Source organism: Halichondria panicea, chromosome 10 (genome assembly GCF_963675165.1).
Source record: "Halichondria panicea chromosome 10, odHalPani1.1, whole genome shotgun sequence".
Taxonomy (NCBI): Eukaryota; Metazoa; Porifera; class Demospongiae; order Suberitida; family Halichondriidae; genus Halichondria; species Halichondria panicea.
Window position 1 is genome coordinate 1,849,720 of NC_087386.1, and position 8,259 is coordinate 1,857,978.

The 8,259-nt window shown below is 38.6% G+C and overlaps 1 long non-coding RNA gene across 1 annotated transcript; it reads left to right on the plus strand.

The window, feature by feature from the left end:
- The first annotated feature begins 4,493 nt into the window (after positions 1–4,493).
- On the plus strand, positions 4,494–6,040 carry LOC135343334 (uncharacterized). The gene is made up of 3 exons (XR_010397134.1): positions 4,494–4,687; positions 4,744–5,591; positions 5,678–6,040. It is a non-coding gene; the product is annotated as an uncharacterized LOC135343334 (long non-coding RNA).
- The last annotated feature ends 2,219 nt before the right edge of the window (positions 6,041–8,259 follow it).

Consider the following 8,259-nt stretch of genomic DNA (forward strand, 5'->3'; position numbering starts at 1 on the left):
AATATCAGTAGTTCATTTTGGAACTGTAGCACCTATTGCAAGCTTGATATTTGATAATGAAGATCTGGCTCAGACAGACAACCAAATCAGAACTATTAGTATTCAGCCATTCAGATCACTTAGTGCTGTGAACCTCAGAATTAGGTTTCAGTTTACAGAATTTCATGATTTTAATTGGGTCTTTCTAAGTGAAGTACGCTTTTGTACAGACCTTCAACCAAACTAACAACCAGAAGTAATATTTCAAATGCCACCATCAAACAATATCCAGCCAGATGCAGAGGACCTGAGAAGAGGATCAACAGAGTTAGTGTGCACTGTTTCCAGTGAAGGTTCGTACACATGGCAGTGGGAGAGAGACAATGCTATAATAGTGAATAAAGGGGACTACAGAATCACCATTGGAGATGGAAGTAGAACAACTAAGCTGACAATCAATAGTCTAGATTTTATGATGCTGCTGAATATGATGAATGTATGGGAATGACAAGACGATATGCAAATGTCATGAACTCAGCAGTGTATGTACTGGAATTTCCAGGTACCTAAACATCTTACCAGGAGTACATTAAGTACTCCTGCTCTTACTTATATACATACTGTTTGTTGCTGTCTTCCTTTTTTTAGAGCGTGTCATTACTACACCTGACGTCAGTGGATATCTACAGACTGGAGAGGTTACCCTGACCTGTGAGCTCCATGGTTACCAGTCATCACTCTCTCCTCCTGTGTGGCTAAACACAAATGGCAGTGAAACAAATGACTCTGCCAAATACACTGTGTCCGTGTGTGAAGGAAACAACACCATGATTCTACAGAATGGCACTGTCGTCCCTAGTATCATTTTCAACATCACAATTCACAACCTTTCATTAGCTGATGGAGGTACACTGTAAAAACAAATGGGTTGAAATAACCCATTTTTGGTTGCCTGAATTGCAATTTTGCAATTCAGGCAACCAAAAATGGGTTATTTCAACCAATTTGTTTTTACAGTGTACCTACGCGTGTCGTGGTGTCAGAGGAGAGAGTGTCACTCAACTCACAATATCAGAAGGGACTGATCCAAACATGTTATCACAAACATGCATTTCCTCGTCTATAGAGGGTGAGTAAACTGTGATTGAGTTTACTTTCATTATATGCTTATTATCAGAAACAATTATAACTTAGTTTTGTATTTATTACTGCAGGTATCACTCCCACTCCACCCCCTGGCAACGAAACTACCACTCGTGTCCCTATAATGAACGAAACCATTGTCATCATAGCAGCTGCAGTAGGGAGTGTTATTATAGTACTCACAATACTTATCCTCATAATCTTCATCGTTTACCTACTGAGGAAGATCAACAAGATGAAAATACGTTCGACTGAAGCTTTACAAGTACCTAATTCTCTCTCCATGCAAGAAAGGGAAGACACCTCAATTTCTGTGCAGGATGTGATATATGAAGAGATAGCTGAAAGACGTGACATGTCATTCACAAAGAACGAAGCCTACGTGTGTGTGTTGACTCTTAGACAACCAAAAAGTTATTAACATTATCCTGGACTAATTTTGTGTTAATAGTTTGTATTAGTGAATTAGTTTTGTAAAATAGCTGTAAACTAACCTCCTTCTCAGGTGTCTTTTTGAGTAGAGGAAGTGGTCACAGGGACAAGGCCAGCTGTAAACATATAATGCGTGCGTGCGTGTGTGCAATAGTTTGTGTTTTAGGAAGAGAATTGAGCAACAGAGTTGACTGTATATCAAACATTGTCAAATTAGTGCTGCAGACTAGCTATATGCAGTACACTGATGTCCCTATGTGCAAATCATTTCAATATTTGTCATTTATTTGAACCCATTCTCATGCAACTTATTTGCTTTCTAATTCCACTCTTAAAAACATCTCTATATCTGCCTACTATATATAATCATGTACTTATAATTTAAAGTTGGACTAACAGGCTCTCGTCTCTATAACTGAACAATCATGATTCTATTTCTAACTGCTCTGCTCATCAGTGGCTATTGTGATGCTCTCACTTGTAATCAAACAGGTAAATGTAAGCATATAGATACTATAAAATTTATAGTATCTGGTTTAAGCTACTATTTTGAAGACTTATTTTCATGTTGTATTATCCAACCAATTAGTCCTTCCTACACTGTATCGCGGTCTGTGGTTAGATGGTGATCCAATTACATACAACGATGTTCTGATCACCTATCCATCAAATTGTATACGGAGGAGCATTCTTGAAAGATTCACTGTCTGTGATTACAGTGTTGTACTGGGTGACGGAGCAATCATTCCATCTCCTCCTGATCTCAATAGTGCCAGTTATTTCAGACATTTCATCTCTTGGAACAGAGACTCGTTGAATAGTTTTATTGACTTTGACCTCACTACAGCAACGGCTGGGATTACTGCTATAGAACTTAGTTTCTTAAACAGTCCAGTCAATGGAATCAGTTTGGCAGAACCTAGACTATCTGTTATTGCATATGGTCCAGGCTTTAGAGATCAAACAGAAACAAATATCACAACCTGGATACTTGACAATCAAGATCTGACTCAGGCAGACCACCAAATCAGAACTATTAGCATTCTGCCACTCACACCACTTAGTGCTGCGAACCTCAGAATTAGGTTTCAGTTTACAGTGTTTCATGATTTTGATTTAGTCTTTCTGAGTGAAATACGATTTTGCACACAGCTTCCTTTTCAACTTCAGGCTCTAATCTTTCAAACACCATCATCAATTGTTGTTCAGCCAAGTGCAGATGACCTGAGAAGAGGATCAACAGAGTTAGTGTGCACTGTTTCCAGTGAAGGATCGTACATATGGCAGTGGAAGAGAAATAACACTTTTTTAGAAAATAATGGTGACTACAGGATCACCATTGGAGACGGAAGCAGAACAACTGAGTTGACGATTAACAGTCTAGACTTTAGTGATGCTGCTAATTATGAATGCATAGCAACAACAACACACGATGTGGATTTAAGGAACTCAACAGTGTATTTAGTGGAATTTCCAGGTACCTAAATTACTTGATACAAATTGCCATTCTTCACCCTGCATGTACTCGTGCACATGTTCACCTATTAAATGTATATTACTGTCCTTCCATGTCGTTTCCACATCTGGAAATAGTGTATGTATACTGGTACCTAAGCATATCTTTTGCAAACTGTTTGTTACTGTCCTCCTTTTTCTTTTTATAGAGCATGTCATTACAATACCTGATGTCAGTGGATATCTACAAACTAGAGAGGTTATCCTGACCTGTGAGCTCCATGGTTACCAGTCATCATTCTCTCCTGCTGTGTGGTTCGACTTGGGTGGCAGTGAAATAACCGCATCTACAAAATCAAAATACACCATCACTTCTGATGAAGGAGGGAACACCATCGTTTTTGAGAATGGCACTGCTATCCCTAGTGTGATTGTCAGGCTTAGAATTCGAAATCTATCATCAGCCGATGGAGGTACCTACACGTGTCGTGGTGTCAGAGGAGGAGAGAGTGTCACTCAACTTGTGATTATTGCAGAAGGGAAATCCCCTCCCACTACACCACCTCCCACTACTGCACTACCTGTGACTACTCAGCACACATCAGCATCTAATAATGTTTTGCTACCAACAGTACATAGATTAGTATCTGTAGTAACTATCCTAGTGATTGTATTACTTCTCCTCATTGTCTTCATCGTTTACCTACTGAGGAAGAAGATCAACAAGATAATACATTCCTTAATACGCTCGACTGAAGCTGTACAAGTACCTAATTCTCTCTCCATACATATACAAGAAAGGGAAGACACCTCAATTTCTGTGCAGAATGTGACCTATGAAGAGATTGCCGAAAGAAGCGTTATGTCATTGACAAAGAACGAAGCCTACGTGTGTGTGTCGACTCCTCCTCTAGAAAAATAGACAGCCAAAAAATTAACCTTTTACTGCATGAGCAGCTCTTTAACATTATCCTGGACTTATTTATCATTAAATTTTGTGCATAATTCTATTTAGTACCCTGACACTTTAGATTTGTCTATATATAGCTTATAAACATACTGTGTGTCGTATTGTGTGTGTGTGTACTTCTATATGAGTTGCTTTACACACATTCTAGCAATTTGAGAATGCTGTTTAATAAACCACCTGTTCCTGGGAAACCCACAATAGCGGCGAAGCCATTCAAATAGCCATTTATACCCTGTGGAGATTAAGCCCAATGTCAAACCAAAGCCTTATTTAACTATATTGCTTGGTATAGCAAAAATGTTCAGATCTACAGGCATGTGATAATGTAGTAGATATATAAGCATTTTTTGAAGTGGGGATAATATTGAGCAACAGAGATTTGATTCATGAACACTGATATTTGTTTTTATTGATGTTATCAGCGATATATACCTCAGCACACGTTGATGTTTCTATGTGATCATTCGATTTGTCGATTTGTCAATTCATGCATGCGTACTTTCCATTCTATATGTCCCGTATTTGCTAATCTACATGAATAGTCCCACCTCTTTTCTATATATCGGCCTTTCATACACATGCATGACTGTACATCACTAATTCATCATGCTGAAGTTGGTCTTGTCTTTAACTGAACAATCATGATTCTATTTCTAACTGCTCTGCTCATCAGTGGCTATTGTGATGCTCTCACTTGTAATCAAACAGGTGAGCTTAAACATACATTTGAAGATTAATGTCATATTGTATTCCAACTGTTTTAGTGAACCCTACGACGTATCGACGTCTGTGGTCAGATACTGGGAATGATTACAATGGTGTTCCCATTACCTATCCACCAAATTGTATGCGGCAAAATCTCCATGAAATCTATAACTACGACGTGGTACTGGGTGACGGAGCAATCATTGCATCTCCTCCTGATCTCAATAGTTCAAGTTATTTCGAGCATTTCATTGGGATGAGTGCATCAATGAATTCGTATATTGACTTTGACCTCACTACAGTAACCGCTGGGATTACTGCTATAGAGCTCAGTTTCTTGAACAGTCCTGCCAACAGAATCAGTTTACCAGACATTGCAATATCAGTAGTTTATTTTGGAACTGTAGCACCTATTGCAAGCTGGATATTTGATAATCAAAATCTTGATCAGACAGACAACCAAATCAGAACTATTAGTATTCAGCCATTCAGACCACTTAGTGCTGTGAACCTCAGAATTACGTTTCAATTCACAGAATTTCATGATTTTAATTGGGTCTTTGTAAGTGAAGTACGCTTTTGTACAGACCTTCAACCAAACTTACAACCAGAAGTAATATTTCAAATGCCACCATCAAACAATATCCAGCCAGATGCAGAGGACCTGAGAAGAAGATCAACAGAGTTAGTGTGCACTGTTTCCAGTGAAGGATCGTACACATGGCAGTGGAAGAAAGATAATGTTATAATAGTGAATAAAGGGGACTACAGAATCACCATTGGAGAACAACTAAGCTGACAATCAATAATCTAGACTTTAGTGATGCTGCTGAATATGAATGTACGGGAATGACAAGACGAGATGCAAATGTCATGAACTCAGCAGTGTATGTACTGGAATTTCCAGGTACCTAAACATCTTACCAGGAGTACATTAAGTACTCCTGCTCTTACTTATATACATACTGTTTGTTGCTATCTTCCTTTTTTTAGAGTGTGTCATTACTACACCTGATGTCAGTGGATATCTACAGACTGGAGAGGTTACCCTGACCTGTGAGCTCCATGGTTACCAGTCATCACTCTCTCCTCCTGTGTGGCTAAACACAAATGGCAGTGAAACAAATGACTCTGCCAAATACACTGTGTCCGTGTGTGAAGGAAACAACACCATAATTCTACAGAATGGCACTGTCGTCCCTAGTATCATTTTCAACATCACAATTCACAACCTTTCATTAGCTGATGGAGGTACCTACACGTGTCGTGGTGTCAGAGGAGAGAGTGTCACTCAACTCACAATATTAGAAGGGACTGATCCAAACATGTTATCGCAAACATGCATTTCCTCGTCTATAGAGGGTGAGTAAACTGTGACTGAGTTTACTTTCATTATACATTATATATATGCTTATTATCAGAAACAATTATAACTTGGTTTTGTATTTATTACTGCAGGTATCACTCCCACTCCATCCCCTGGCAACGAAACTACCACTCGTGTCCCTATAATGGATGAAACCATTGTCATCATAGCAGCTACAGTAGTGAATGTTATTATAGTACTCACAATACTTCTCCTCATAATCTTTATTGTTTACCTACTGAGGAAGATCAACAAGATGAAAATACGTTTGACTGAAGCTTTACAAGTACCTAATTCTCTCTCCATACAAGAAAGGAAGGACACCTCCATTTCTGTGCAAGATGTGACATATGAAGAGATTGCCGAAAGACACGACATGTTATTGACAAAGAACGAAGCCTACGTGTGTGTATCGACTCCTCTAGAAAATATAAATTAGAAATTAACATTTCACTGAGCAGACCTTTAACACTATCCTGTGTTTGAATACCATTTACCTGATACTTTAATTTTCTCTATCTGTAAAAACATTTTGTGTGTTACGTGTGTACAATAGTAATTCCATTTAAGAAGCAATCTGAGAATGCTGTTTTATAAAATAAACCACCTGTTCCTGGGAAACCCAATAGCAACGAAGACAGCGAGTTAGACCCCCTGTGGAGATTAAGCCCAACGTCAAACGAAAGCCTATAAAGTCAAAATATCTGTAGTATAGAGCAGACATGCATGTTCCATTGAGATCATGTTAGTATGTCTAAATATTTTGCGATATTAAATTGATCAACTGAGAGTTGACTCATGAACACTGGTGTTTGTGATTGCTTATCAAACAGTGACGTTGTTTGTATAAACTTGTCACTTTAGTATGGGAATTATTTAAACCATATCATAATTCTCAGTAATACCTCGGTACATCAGTTGTGACGTCCCTATTATGTGCAGATCATTCACTTTTCCATGCGTATATAATTTGCTCCATTCTGCCCCCCCATATTCTATATATAATGAGTACTGCAACTCTTGTACACATAATTATTCAGTTACTATAATCTGAGCAATCATGATTCTATTTCTAATTTCTAACGGCTCTGCTCATCAGTGGCTATTTGTGATGCTCTCACTTGTAATCAAACAGGTGAGCTTAGGCAGACATTAATTTTGAACATTTATTTTATGTATTCCAACCAATTAGCCCTTCCTACACTGTATCGAGGTATGTGGTTAGATGGTGATCCAATTACATACAACGATGTTCTGACCACCTATCCATCAAATTGTACACGGAGGAGCATTCTTGCTAGATACATTGTCTGTGATTACAGTGTTGTACTGGGTGACGGAGCAATCATTCCATCTCCTCCTGATCTCAATAGTTATTTCAGACATTTCATTGTTTGGAACAGAGGCTCATTGAATAGTTTTATTGACTTTGACCTCACTACAGCAACGGCTGGGATTACTGCTATAGAGCTCAGTTTCTTGAACAGTCCTGCCAGTGGAATCAGTTTGCCAGAACCTAGACTATCTGTAGTTGAATATACCCGAAGCCTGAGAGATCGAACCGAAACAAGTATCACAACCTGTATAATTTGATAATCAAGATCTGACTCAGACAGACAACCAAATCAGAACTATTATAGTATTCGGCTATTCACATCACTTAGTGCTGCGAACCTCACACAGCCTCTATCTCCTTTTCAACAACTTAAGGCTGTAATCCTTCAAACACCATCATCAATTATTGTTCAGCCAAGTGCGGACGACCTGAGAAGAGGATCAACAGATTTAGTGTGCACTGTTTCCAGTGAAGGATTGTACGTATGGCAGTGGAAGAGAAACAATGCTATTATAGAAAATAGTAAGGACTACAGAATCACCATTGGAGATGGAAGCAGAACAACTAAGTTGACGATTAACAATCTGGACTTTAGTGATGCTGCTGATTATGAATGCATAGCAACAACAACACACGATGTGGATTTAATGAACTCAACAGTGTATTTAGTGGAGTTTCCAGGTACCTAAAATTAATTACTTAATACATGACTAATTAACTTGCTGTTCCTTCCATTCCAGAGCATGTCATTACAACACCTGATGTCAGTGGGTATCTACAGACTGGAGAGGTTACCCTGACCTGTGAGCTCCATGGTTACCAGTCATCACTCTCTCCTCCTGTGTGGCTAAACACAAATGGTAGTGAAACAAA